The 12,758-nt window shown below is 37.3% G+C and overlaps 1 long non-coding RNA gene across 1 annotated transcript in view; it reads left to right on the top strand.

Annotated features, from left to right (window-relative positions):
* The first annotated feature begins 1,407 nt into the window (after nucleotides 1-1,407).
* LOC106940261 (uncharacterized) overlaps nucleotides 1,408-12,758 on the top strand; it is a 50,739-nt gene continuing 39,388 nt past the window's right edge. The window contains exons 1-3 of the long non-coding RNA XR_001423040.1: nucleotides 1,408-1,422; nucleotides 1,515-1,890; nucleotides 2,566-2,683. This is a non-coding gene — a long non-coding RNA (uncharacterized LOC106940261). The remainder of the gene's footprint in view (nucleotides 1,423-1,514; nucleotides 1,891-2,565; nucleotides 2,684-12,758) is intronic.

Raw genomic sequence — 12,758 nt, 5'->3', positions numbered from 1 at the left:
TTAATAGCTATCTTTACCCTTTATATTATTTAAATATTAAAGTAAAGGAAAATACTAGTGTATTTCTTTCAGAAACAATAATGTGAAATCCATAGCTGTCAACAATGTTATGCATTAGTAAATAAACATTTACTTTTAATATATTTGTGTCTTATCTTGTACTATGTAAGATTTCTATTAACCTTATCATACTGACATTGCAGTAACCTCAGTTTACCACTGGGCTGCACATATTTGAAGCATTATGTTTAAAGGAGCAGTGTTGTGAAAAATTTACTCTTTTGAGCTTTGTCATGTTACATGCTCCCTCATCAAAAACATACATGTTTGACAAATTATTTAATCTCCATGGCAACCATTCATCTGTGCAAACCATCTGGTTGGACTTAGTGCCATCATCGAGACACACCTCCCCCTCAGACCAGCAGTTTTTAACTTTCCAAGCTTCTGCCTCCCAGTGCAACACTTGCAAAACTATCTCCTTTAGACTAGCCAGCAGCAATTAGCCAACATATGCTGAGGTACTTCTCAGTGCTAAAATATTTTTAAAGGGACAATAGAGGAGCGCTGTTCTGATGACTTCCTGAAGATGAGATTTTTTTTTTAAGAGTCCGAGGGCCAGTTTCAAGGTCTTAAATTATGTCAAAATTTAGAAGTAAAGGTAACAGTTATGGGATTGTTCTATAAAATATCATAACACATAATTCTGACTCTATGAATTACAGAGAATCATGAAAAAAAATCAATTACTTTGCTTTTTAAAAACAAAGTAATTGAAGTTGTATTCTGCATACTGGAAAGAAACAATGCTAATGTGTCCTTTCCAATGAAGTGTGCATTTAAAAATAGGAGTAGAAGTGTATGTAACCACAGGATCTTGTTGGGACTTGGTTAGTTCTTATGTAGGACCTATACAAGGTCAAAATAGTTGAAAGACTAGGGTCACCTTTCTGGAAAACATTAGAAACTCTACTTATTTAGAGTATGTTTTCTGATATCTCCCTACATGCATGTTTTTAGCTGTGACTATACTCATGTACAAAGTGCAGAGGGTTATATAATGGTGTTTGGATAATTAGGTCTAAATGATGACTTCTTTATTAGTGGTCAAATCCTCCTTGTTCCTTTTTTGTGTAAGAACGTTGGGAGTCCTGAATGCCTCTTTTTAGGTGAATCTGACAGAAAATGTTATTTTTTTTCTCTGTCTTTCCCGAATATGGCGCTATGGGATGTAATCTGAATTTAACACCGAATGGTATAAAACAGCACTAACACAGCAGATCTCTTCATTGCAACATTAAAGACACCCAACTGGAACATTGTGTATTTTTTCTTTAGTAGCTCCAGCTGGGAGCGAATCGAATAGACGCACTGAAAAAGCAAGAGACGCCAACATGTTCTCCCACAGTCTGAATTTTAAAGGTGGCCTATAAACCGATTGCATCTTCTCGCTGCAGAAATGAAGCAGGCAGCCTGCCTCCGGGCTGAATAATTGATCTCTCTGTGTCGGTCAGGAGGACGATGGTGGGACGCTTCTCTCTGCATGTGATACGGTCCCATCACGGTGTAAACGGCTGCAAACCACCACCACCTCCACTCCCCTCCACTTCACTTCTTCCTCCTCCTCCTCTCCTCTCTCTCTTCCTACGTGTGTTTTTGTGAGTGTGTGTGCAGACGAATCGGAGAGCAGGAGGAAGCACCAAGGACGTCCTTTTTTCTTTTTTCTTTTTTTTTTTTTTCCCGAGCCCCTGGAGCCGGAGATGCAAGGGACGAGCAGTCATTAGCCCGCGCCGCTGCCGCCTGCTGCAGGAGAACTTCGCTGGTGTTGCAGCCTGATCCCCGCTCTGTGATCCCCGCTCACTGAGGTGGACCGTAACCTGTCTGACGGAGGTAAAGCGATGTTTGATGCAGCTGCTTCAGCGCTGATAGGCGGCTTTGCATGTGGAGCTATCCGGGTAGAGCTGGTGCTGAAACCACTCTGATCGTACAAGGAAGTGCATGTGTGCTTTTACGCCATCTGCATGTCTTGCAATGTTGATTTTGAGAGCGAATTTGCAGGATGTTTTTTGAATGAATGCATGCACCAGGTATGATTTCTTAAAAATATATATTGCCTGATTAACGTGGTTTAGGAGCAGCTTTTCTTCCCGGAGTGGGATGGCTGTGTCCAGGGTCCCTCCAATGGAAGATGGAAAGTTTTACCACATGATCCTGATAAATACACAGGAGTGGTTTAGTCCACATGCGTGACAACGGACCGTCCTGTGGAGCCTCATTAAAACTCGTCTAATTGGAAGTGATAACCCGAACGAAGCTTCAACTACATTTTAAATAAGATTAACAATTAAGCCATGATAACAGCTGATTCAGGATGCTGTTGAATAATTGACCTTCGTGTCCTTCAATTTGCGCAACGAACGAAGGCTCTCTAAAGCCCAGTTACAAAAACTGTTTGTTTTTTTTTCACTATCCGAGGTCAGAAATATCAATTACATATTTTTGAAAGAAAAAACGTTTCCATGAACTGGTAATAAGCCTGATTGTTATTTTTGTTGTTGCTTTTAGATCTGGAAACGCAGGATTCTACTTTTGTGCAAAAATTTAATGTAACATCGATCAGACAAGGAAGACAAGGAACCCAAAGCCATCATCATGAATTTCGTTATGAAACAAGCGTTGGGAGGTAAGTTCCAACCTTTTCAAAGGGTATTCATTTCATACATTGTTTTTGGATATATATATATTATTTTGCCACTTCTGCTTGATCCGTGAGACATGTTTGGCCCCTGGGGCCCCTGAGCTTTCTCCATTGTGGTTGCTGAACCATTGTGGCCATTCTGTGTTTCATGAAGCAGCTCTATACAGTCTCATCATTACTGCTGTGTGCGTCTTGACTGGACGCCGCAGTGACTCTCGTCCCTCTATGCTGAGTGAACACTTTCGCTCTGAAGGAGGAGGAGACGGCGATGGGGGCGTTAATCGAGACAGAATCTAATCTTCAATAATTTCATTCCAGCATTCAAGAATGTGAATGAGTTCCTAATTGCTTGTGCTGCAGCGAGTCCCCGGACACGAGATTCTCATAACAGATTAATGGATTTTGAAGGAATATAAACTGCTTCTCTTGTGTGAATATGCGGATGACGCAGTGGAAAGTGAAAGGACTTTAAGAGGTTTTCACACAGGAGCAAGAGTCTCAGCAGGGTGACTGTTTGTTTGGAGAAAATGCAACCCACTTGTCATCTGAAAAGCCAATCTTCTTTGCTGTTTACTACGAGTTTAGGCAAAAAGGCTCCAGAAAAACTGTTTCTGTTGCATATTACTAATACAACTATTCATACCAACCATGTCAATGTGGTTTGAGCTTTTATGTGACAGAACAACAGAAAATGATGTTAAGTGGATTTAGGGAATACATCTGACAGGGTTGATATTTTTCAGTGAGTTTTTTGTGGTATGCCTCTGCCAGCTTTATGTGTCTAGAACATTTTTTCCAATTTTTCTGTGACAAATAACTAAATTTCAGTCAAATTGGATGAAGAGTGTGAAGATCAATTTTCAAGTCTTTCCAAAAGAGTCTTAATTGGCTTTAGGTCAAGACATTGACTGAATCATTATAATGAAAATACTATTAGATGTAAATCCTATTGTATCTCTCTCTGTGTTTAGGGTTGTATTTCTGCAAAAAGTAAAACACCTCTTCTGGGATTGCCTGTATTTGGCTCAATTGATGCGGTCTAGTTTAAGTTCGTTTTTTTTTTTTTTTTTTTTTAAATGGGATGATATGAACATTTACATGTAAATGCATGAGATTGTAGCCAAGTGGCTAATTTCCATCTCTAGACCCATTTCCATCTTCCTTGTCCCTGTTGAAGAATAGCAGTCCCACAGCATTATACTGCCACTACCATGAAGCACAAAAATGTTTGATCTGATGTGCAGTTTTGTTTTTCTGCAGCACACAGTGTCTTTTCTGTAGCCCAAAAGCTTCAATTTCAGTTTCATCTCACAAAAAGACAATCTTTGACATGTTTGTGGTAACGTAACAAAGTGCATTCACTGATTTTTATGGTTTTCTTTCATCCTTGTATTTCCTTTTGCTACTTTCTCATAAAACTCAGATTTGTGGAGTTCACAACTAAATGCTGGCATGTCGGCAAATTCACATACCTGAGCTTTAGATCTCTACATCTCCTCCAGAGTCATTGGCTCTCTCTATTTGCAGATGATGGATTGACTACTGATCTGTGATACATTCAAAGTTTGTAAAACTTGTGGTGCTGCTTTAAATTTCTCCTTAACTTTATCTGCACTGTTCATTGTTCATTATGAAGCTTTTTCCTGACAAATCTCTGAAGACTTTCTGGGCTGAAAGCAAATGGCAAACAGATGGTCTCTATATGGAGATTAAAGCAAGTTGTTGCACCAAATACCACTGATTACTTAATTTCCATTCTGAAAAACTTTGAAACTTTACATTGGGTTAATCCATCACATAAAATCCCAATGAAATGCATTACAATTGTAAAAACAATGAATGTGCTTGAACACTTTTGCAAGGCACTGCAACTCCACCATCTTCCAAACTGAAGCCCTTTTCAGTTATTACTCCAAAATATTTCAAATAACTTGAAAATTTTTTTGTCATGAGAAGTCAGAAAGAGTAAAGCAGCTGTTTTTTGAAGCCACAGTTTGATGTGGCTTTGACACAGGGGCATTAGGGAAATTTGAAGGAGTTTCCCACTGGGCTCTGGAGCAGCAAAGAGGCGCCACAGCTGGCCCATACGTCTTCTCTGCGGATATGTATTAAATCACAAAAATTTAACTTCCTTTCGAGTTTAAACGCTGGTCGTGTATGATACTGGATTAGAAAGAAGCTGCATGCACTTGTAATGTCCATACTTTTAACAAGATGTTAAAATTAATCTGGTATTGAAAACAGCTGTTGTCTGCTTTCAAAAAGATACAACAACCTAATTTTCACAATTACATGACAATTTGAAAAGCCTTTTTTACTGAAATATCTCCTGAATGTTAAGTTTTGCCTTCCTGTTTTGCATTAGTGAATGGTATGCTATTGCTTATCTCCAAGGCTTTAGACAGCTGTTGTTGGCAGGTTTGTGTTAGTGACTTGCAGATAAAAAAAAAAATGTTGTCATCGGCTACAGTGAAAGGAGCTGAAGCTCAATTCAGCTAAGTTGAAGTTGCTGCTCTCTCTGCTCGGCGTGCATCATGTTGTTTAACTGCCTGTTGGTTCCTTAGTGGGTATCCGAGAAGCAGCAGGTTCCCCCACCAGTCAACTTTCCATCATTAAAGACGAGTCAAAGCCGCTGACTTGTGCACAAAAGAAATTTCACACGTGGGGAAAATTATGCAGCTTGTGCCAAGGTCTTCACCTTCAGAACGGTAATTCTTTCCAACCTGGGGAGCAAGTTTTTATGCTACCTTCTTAAACAGTAATGAGTTTTCGGTGTGTAGTGGATTAGCTGTGGGCTATCATCTAAATTCTTTCTCTCTGTGCACGGCGAGGAGATACTCACACTCCATCTGCTCCAATTTAGACATCTACATTTTTTTCTGTGTTTTTCATTCGGTGATGAGAAAGGTCGACTCAGCACGCATCAAAGGAGCACGCATCTGTTGCCATGACCCCTTCACCTTTGTAGACCAGACATTTTTGGGCTGTTTATGCTGCAAAAATTGTCAAAAACTTTGTTAGTTAGAGTAAGTTGACTATTTACCATGAATACAAAATCACATCTTTCTCAATTTCTATTTGGTGCTGCAATCAAGGTGGAATGTATCTTCCAATGCACTGCTTCAATAAAGCCTATTTATGCCAAGGGCTATGTCTATAATATGAGCCTGGTTATGTTAAAACATGGTGGTATTTCTTGTCTTGAGGATTTACATCCTGGAAAACACTTTAAAGATATTTGGAGCCTAATTTTACTATGAATTTGTTTTTGTTTTTTACAAAAAATAATTTAGTGTTACTGCAGCTAAAACACTAAAATAAAATAATAATAATAAAAAACGTAATATAATTACAGGAATAAAGTTATAAGTTTACAGAGTTTGCTGCACCTAAAAAAAAAAAATCACAACTATGTTATCGTGAAATAACTGCAGATGCTTGACTAAAAATGAGAAGAGCTTATTGGCTACATCGGTAGTGTTAGAAGTTGCTCTTAATGATTGCATCTTGATGGAGAAGGTGCAGTGAAAAGACGGCGGTGTAACTATCAGGGATAATTCCTGCCAGTCGATGTCACTGAAGTAGTCAGTCTGGTCCAGCTGTCTCAGTGCTTCCTGGAGAAAGTAATCTCATTATTAAAAACTCACAGGCCCATCATGAATGTAGTTCCTTGTCAGGTTTAATGAGTCTTCTCCTCAGTAAGACCTGGGTACAATCTGATCTCGATAAACATCTCAAGCACTTTAACATTACCGGTTTGCACCTGTTCAAACTGGCAAATCTTGTTTCCTTTTGAGTAAGTCAATTATTTCTGCTCCAGTTTTTGTCAGAGTAAAGACAGTCATTAAAATGTTGTTTTTATGGGAATAACTTTGCAGAGGTCCATTGTCTCAAATTCAAACATTTTGCAGTCCTGATCCACCCAAATATTTTTCTCACTTAAGCTCTGGTTTGCTTGAAAACCTTTCATATGCCAGGAATAAAAAAATAAAATACTAAGAGTAAAAACGAAAAATTTTCTATTTGATGTTGTAAATCTATTTATAGCTGAAATCTTGGGATCCAAATATTGTTCTTTTGCCTCTAACATATCAGTGCTACTCAACAAACATGTTCTAAAATGTTCTAAAATATAAAGGTTTAACCAATCAGTGTTGACAGCTACAATGCTGTCAGAACCGATTGGATTTAAAGTGGAGATATAAAATACATAACAAATCAATCAGTGCCTTACAAAATGATTAATACCGCGCCATGTTTTTAAAGAACATATTGTGTGAACAAACTTATTCGATTTATTGTGTTTCTTCTTTAAACACAGCAATTGCAAAATTGTGTTTTTCGACATTGACAAAGATTTGAACACATATTTATAATGGAGACACCTTTATTGTGTGGTGGAAAACAAGGCATTTTAAACAGAAAATGCCCACAGTGTAACAAAGTGGTGGCAGTATCATCCTGTGGCTATGCCTCTTTTACAACAAGGAGAGAGAAATATAGCTCAATGTAAATTTGTAAATGTGCAAACTGGTAGAGGCATCTCGCCAAAAATATGCAGCAGCATTGAGGTGAAGCTTCACTAATTACTGATTCAGGAGGAATTAATACAATTTTACAATATACTATTTGTAAAAATCATCATTTTGCTTCCACTTTATAGATGTACACTGCTTTGTAACACATTACATACATTATTGCTTGGGCTTTGAATGAAAAAACTGTGTGACCCCAAAAGTAGAAAAATTAGATTGTTATCATGAGCAACTATGGCTTTAGGGCAGAATAAAACTGATGTGGAGCCTTTCGTAAATTGGTTTAGGGCTTCCTGGACTTTGACCATAGTTCATCGGTGACATTTAGGGGAATTGCCTCCCTGACTGCAAACAAAGAAAGGATTATTCATTGATGCAGAGTATGTCTGTGTTTGTTTGAGGGCTTCAGAGAATGAGAAAGAAAGAAATGGTCGCGCATTAGATTTATAACAGATGACTTCATCCAAAATGATGGTAAATAGTGAGCCACCATCCAGTCCTGTCTTCCCTGTAGTGGAGGACGGAGGAAAATGAGGTGTAGGAGGAGATGAAAAGTGACAAATTGATCTTTAAAATGGGTTGTTATATCATCAGTGGCTGAAGGCTGAGGTTGTAAAGTCTAGACCAGCAGAGGCTGTAATCGCACTTTAATGGGAGATGTTTTCTTTGAGTTTCTCCTTCTCTAATACTCTTTCCGCCAAACTCTCTGCCGTTTTTTTCCTCACCTTTCCTCTCCCCTGGGTTGCCACCTCTGTCACTCTTCCTCCTTCCCTCTTACCACACTTCCTTAACTCTGTCTTCTTTCACTTCATCACTCTCCCTCTCTTCCCCTTTGTTTTCCCATCCTTCAGTTTAGCTATCATTCCCTTTCTTCCCTACCTTGCTCGTTCTACTATTACAGTAAATTTAAAGGTTGAGGCGAGAAAACCTCAATCAGGTAGCCACAGGGGAGGTTGCGGTTGTGTGTGCAGCCGTTATTTGGTGTCTGCTTGTGTGTGACGAGAGATGGATGGAGAGTTAGAAAGAGAGCTGTGTGTGACAGGATGAGGGACTGGATGGACCTTAGTAGTTGAGTTTACCTGGCATTAGATGATAAAGTGTTGGGGGGTGTGTGTGTATGTGTGTTGTTTGAGTGATGCAAACACAAATACAGAGAAGCACACATCTCTGGCAGGCCATACACACACGCTCACACTCAGTACAAAGGCATCAAATTTCAAACTTCCTGACATACTGATAAACAAACCCAAACACACAGACGCACGCTGGGAATCACAATCAGTGGGATGCGACAGACCTCCCACCCTGCTGAAAACCACAGGAGGGGGAAAAAGCACCACAACAGTGCAGATATAGCAGCCTGCAGCTGAGCCATTTACACACAACCACTGGGCAAACATATAAACAATCCCTGAAGGAAAGAAACTTCACTCTGGGAAATACAAAACACTATTTACTGTAGAAAATACCCAATATGGGTCTGATGAATATAAAGTTAGGAAAGATGTAAACACTTCATTTATATGCCAACAAAAATCCTGTTTATTGGAGCTTCATTTTACGTTTTATGGCTTGTACTACAAGGATTTAGAATTGGCAGACGTATTTACAGACTTTAAAGCCTACAATGTTTTATTTCAAACAATTATGATTGCAGTCTGAAGTAGCAGGAAATAAAGCTTCTGAGTTTGCATATGTGACCAAAAAAAAGAAGCAAAGAACCAAATGTAGCAAAGATGGAGAACCATGCACTGCAAAACACAAAACATTTCCAAGTGTGTATGTCGAGTTTATAGTACATATGTCTTAGTACACTTGAAATAAGACAAAACTAGCTGAGAAGTAACTTTTCAGAAAGAAATGGGAGCTTGTTTTAAATCAATAATTTATTAATAATTCTGAAGATACTAAAGAAATTCCCTAAAGATTTATTTTATAATTTAATTTTAAAAATACAATGATCTAATGTGTTCAGGCAAAGTGTGTCTTTATGCAGATGATAGTATGTTTCACTCAAATGGATGCTGAGCTTCAAACTGTCTTTTTCCTGCTGCTGGCATCACTTTATGGCTTAAAGTTAAAAACTATTGTGAATAAGTTTTATTTTTTTAATAAATGCAGAGATCTCAAAGAAGTCCAAAATGCAGACGGGAGAACTTTAATAAAAATAATCATCCTATAAGTTGCAGGGTTTTTACTGGTTGATATTTCTTTTAGCGTACCTATTGAGTGTTTATTAAACTAGTGAAAACTACAGAAAATAATTTAATAATCAAAGTAGAACTTATCTTAATGTATTGGTGCAACTGGACTGATTTTGTTGCGACTGTAGTCACAAAATAATAATCAGGTCTGACAGAATTGAAGAAGTATTAAAAATTGTATGTATTTCTAGCCTGTCTTAATTAATGACCCTATTTTATATAAAAAAATGTATGTAAAAACTGGACCCCAAATGATCTTGGTTTAGGTTGCAACCTTGATCCAGCTGCTTAGAAAGCACAGTGATCCACTGGAGTCAAACATTCGCCTAACTGTGGTGGTGAATGTTTGAGCCAAACTGGGATTTCAATGTGTCTTTTAGAAACCACAAACATCATCCATACCCCAGAATCCATTACGTTCCTCTGATGGATTTTCTGTGAATGGAAAACATGTAGACCATCCAATATCTTGTTGGCCCAGCATGTATTTAGTATTGATCTGTACTTCAGCAATAACTATGCAACAAACAGAAACAGAGATTAAACTTTAAGTGGTGTGTGTGCCTGTAAAGGTCACAAAAATCAATCCATATCCATCTCCAATTGGGTCTGCAGCCCAGGCCTTGTTGTTGCATCTTCAGGTTTAGCTTGAGAAAAAAATGAATTCATTAGAACTGGATGATATCGGATTATACTAACATCTTTTCAGGCATGAGCTCCAACCAACCTTAATAAATTTGATTTTCCAACTAAACTAGACCCACAACATATTTACAATATTTACAACTAATTGCTTCCATCCAAAATGTCTCAGGTCATTAAAAAAACAATGACTTCTAAATATAAACCCGTCCATTCTGCAGGAAAATAATCACACTGGAGGACGTTACAAGATTTGCTGCTCAACAGCAAAACCATCTCTTTTGATGAAAAGTTTTTGCATATTTAAATTTGTTGTAACGTCTGTTTATGAACAAGCCGAGTGTCTTCTGTGAAGGGATTCACAAGCTCATTTGGTGACAATATGGAGCCCGTTGAACATAAAAGTAGCTGCTGGCACAATTAGTCACACAAATACACATTTGTTAAAGCACTGTGGGTGTAATGGGTCATGTTTGTGTGTAATAACAAGAGACACTGTGATGTTAGATCCATGCATTAATTGTGAAGTGCCGTGACTAATATTGATAGTGCAGCCGTGAAAAAGCGGAGCAGAACTCCCTGTGCTGTGGTTGTGTGGTCACTTAGGAGATAGCACATTATTATCCTCAAGGATTAATTAGGATTAGCTGAAGAACCCTGGAGGATACGTGGCTATATGGAGATACACAACTCTTGTTTGACCTTCCCAGCAACCCTGGTGAATGGGTTGTTTACTTCCTCATTTACAGAATATTTAACTTTTTTATGCATCAAAAACTTGATCTGCTCTTCCAAATTTTTAAATACATTTATGATTAAGTAAAGTGTAGAAAAGAACTGAGAAAAAAACTAATTCTTACTTTATTCTCAACATTTTGAGAATTTTGAGTTTAAAGTCAGAATTTTGTGTTTATCTGTGAGATTAAAGACAGATTAAAATCAGAAGTATTTGTTTATCTGAGATTAAAGTCAGATCAAAGTCAGAATTATTTGTTTATCTGTGAGATTAAAGTCAGATTAAAGTCAGATTTGTTTATCTGTGAGACTAAAGTCAGATTAAAGTCAAAATTATTTGTTTATCTGTGAGATTAAAATCAGATTAAAGTCAGAATTATTTGTTTATCTGTGAGATTAAAGTCAGATTAAAGTCAGAATTGTGAGACTAAAGTCTTTTTCTGCCGTTTGTCTAGGAAATGATTATGAACATTGGTTCAGTTGATTGTCCTTTGGCTGTTTTCACACCTGCACTCCTGCAAATCAATATAAAATCAAGACTTAACTCAAATCCCAACCACTTATGTCTTCAGAATATGATTTTTGGAGCAGAATTTATGCAACAGTTTTTCTGCTGCTACCTGCAAGTAGACCAACAACATGTAGCAAATCTTATGGACTTTTACTGTTTAACCAGAAGTTTATATAAAAACAAACTGTAATTTCAGCCTAACAGACGACTCCTGCTGGATTTCATATTAAACGTTTGCACATGACTGAGTAGACAGTGAGCAATTCTGATTGGTTTCTTCACACTTAACTGGCTTGCAACTGGGTTGAAAGAAAATCATAATATTTCACAGAGAATATCATCCCACTTTGACCCATTTTGAATAAATGAAGCAAAACAGACAAAGCAATGTAATTCTGATAAACTGAGGTGCAGCGATGCTCTGATTTCTTCTCATTTATTCTGGAGGAACAGATTAAGCTCCTGTTGGCTCCAACTACTGCACATCATAGTTTTTAGAGGAATGTTTTCACATCTTTGTATGATATGTATATCTCTTGAGAGTTTGGCTGCTGTGCTGCAACGTTTATAAAATCTGATTGTGATGAATCTGTTTTCTGACATACAATATATTTTTTAGCTAAGTGACTTAGGAAATCTGATCCATATTTTTATGTTTTTTCTTGTTTGTTACTATAGTTTTAGCTTAGATTGTGCATAAACAAATTGCCAAATTATTACACAAATCCTCTGCACACCTTTCCTGTAAGGTGGTTACAATTCTTTATGAAGGTAATATTTTTGAACAGATGAGTATATCACTACATCCTATTTAACTTCCCTCAGAAAGATGAAATCAATAGTCATTTCGTTCCTGTCTCTTTAATGGGAAGCAGAATGTGTTGGATAAAGGCACTAAATTATTCACATTTTTATAAGCTACTTTCAGATCGTGCCAACTTTCATAAGATTCATATTTCTCATTATATAATAAGCCAATCAGATCTGAAGATTTATGATTTTCTAATGAGATTTAGACTTAATCTGTGAATAGAAGGCCAGGCTAATTTTTTTTTAATCTAATTTAAATATGTACAGTGGTTTGATGGTGAGATGATTTGTTGATGTGCAAAGCTCAATATAAACCTTAAAAGCCTTCAAATCTTCCAATAAAACAAAAGTAATGATCTTAATTAGACTTTTAATAAAATAATTAGTAAAAAAAAAAATGGAGTGGATGCTAAAGAGCCAACTCTTTCTCCCCTCATTCCTTTGGGAGAACTGATATTACAGACTAAGTGTTTTAATCAATTTGGGATTCTGGTAAATTGGATGAACTGAGTCACACTTTTGCTCTCAATGTTTCTCTCTGATGGTCCATCACGCCTGAATATGACTAGAAAAGGACAAATTTCAGTATCAAAACACTGATGACTTGCCAGAATTTGCATGGA

This window comes from Poecilia latipinna, unplaced genomic scaffold, assembly GCF_001443285.1.
Source record: "Poecilia latipinna isolate Pla-1442-1.1 unplaced genomic scaffold, P_latipinna-1.0 Scaffold3149, whole genome shotgun sequence".
Taxonomy (NCBI): Eukaryota; Metazoa; Chordata; class Actinopteri; order Cyprinodontiformes; family Poeciliidae; genus Poecilia; species Poecilia latipinna.
This window is presented reverse-complemented; position numbering and strand designations above follow the sequence as displayed.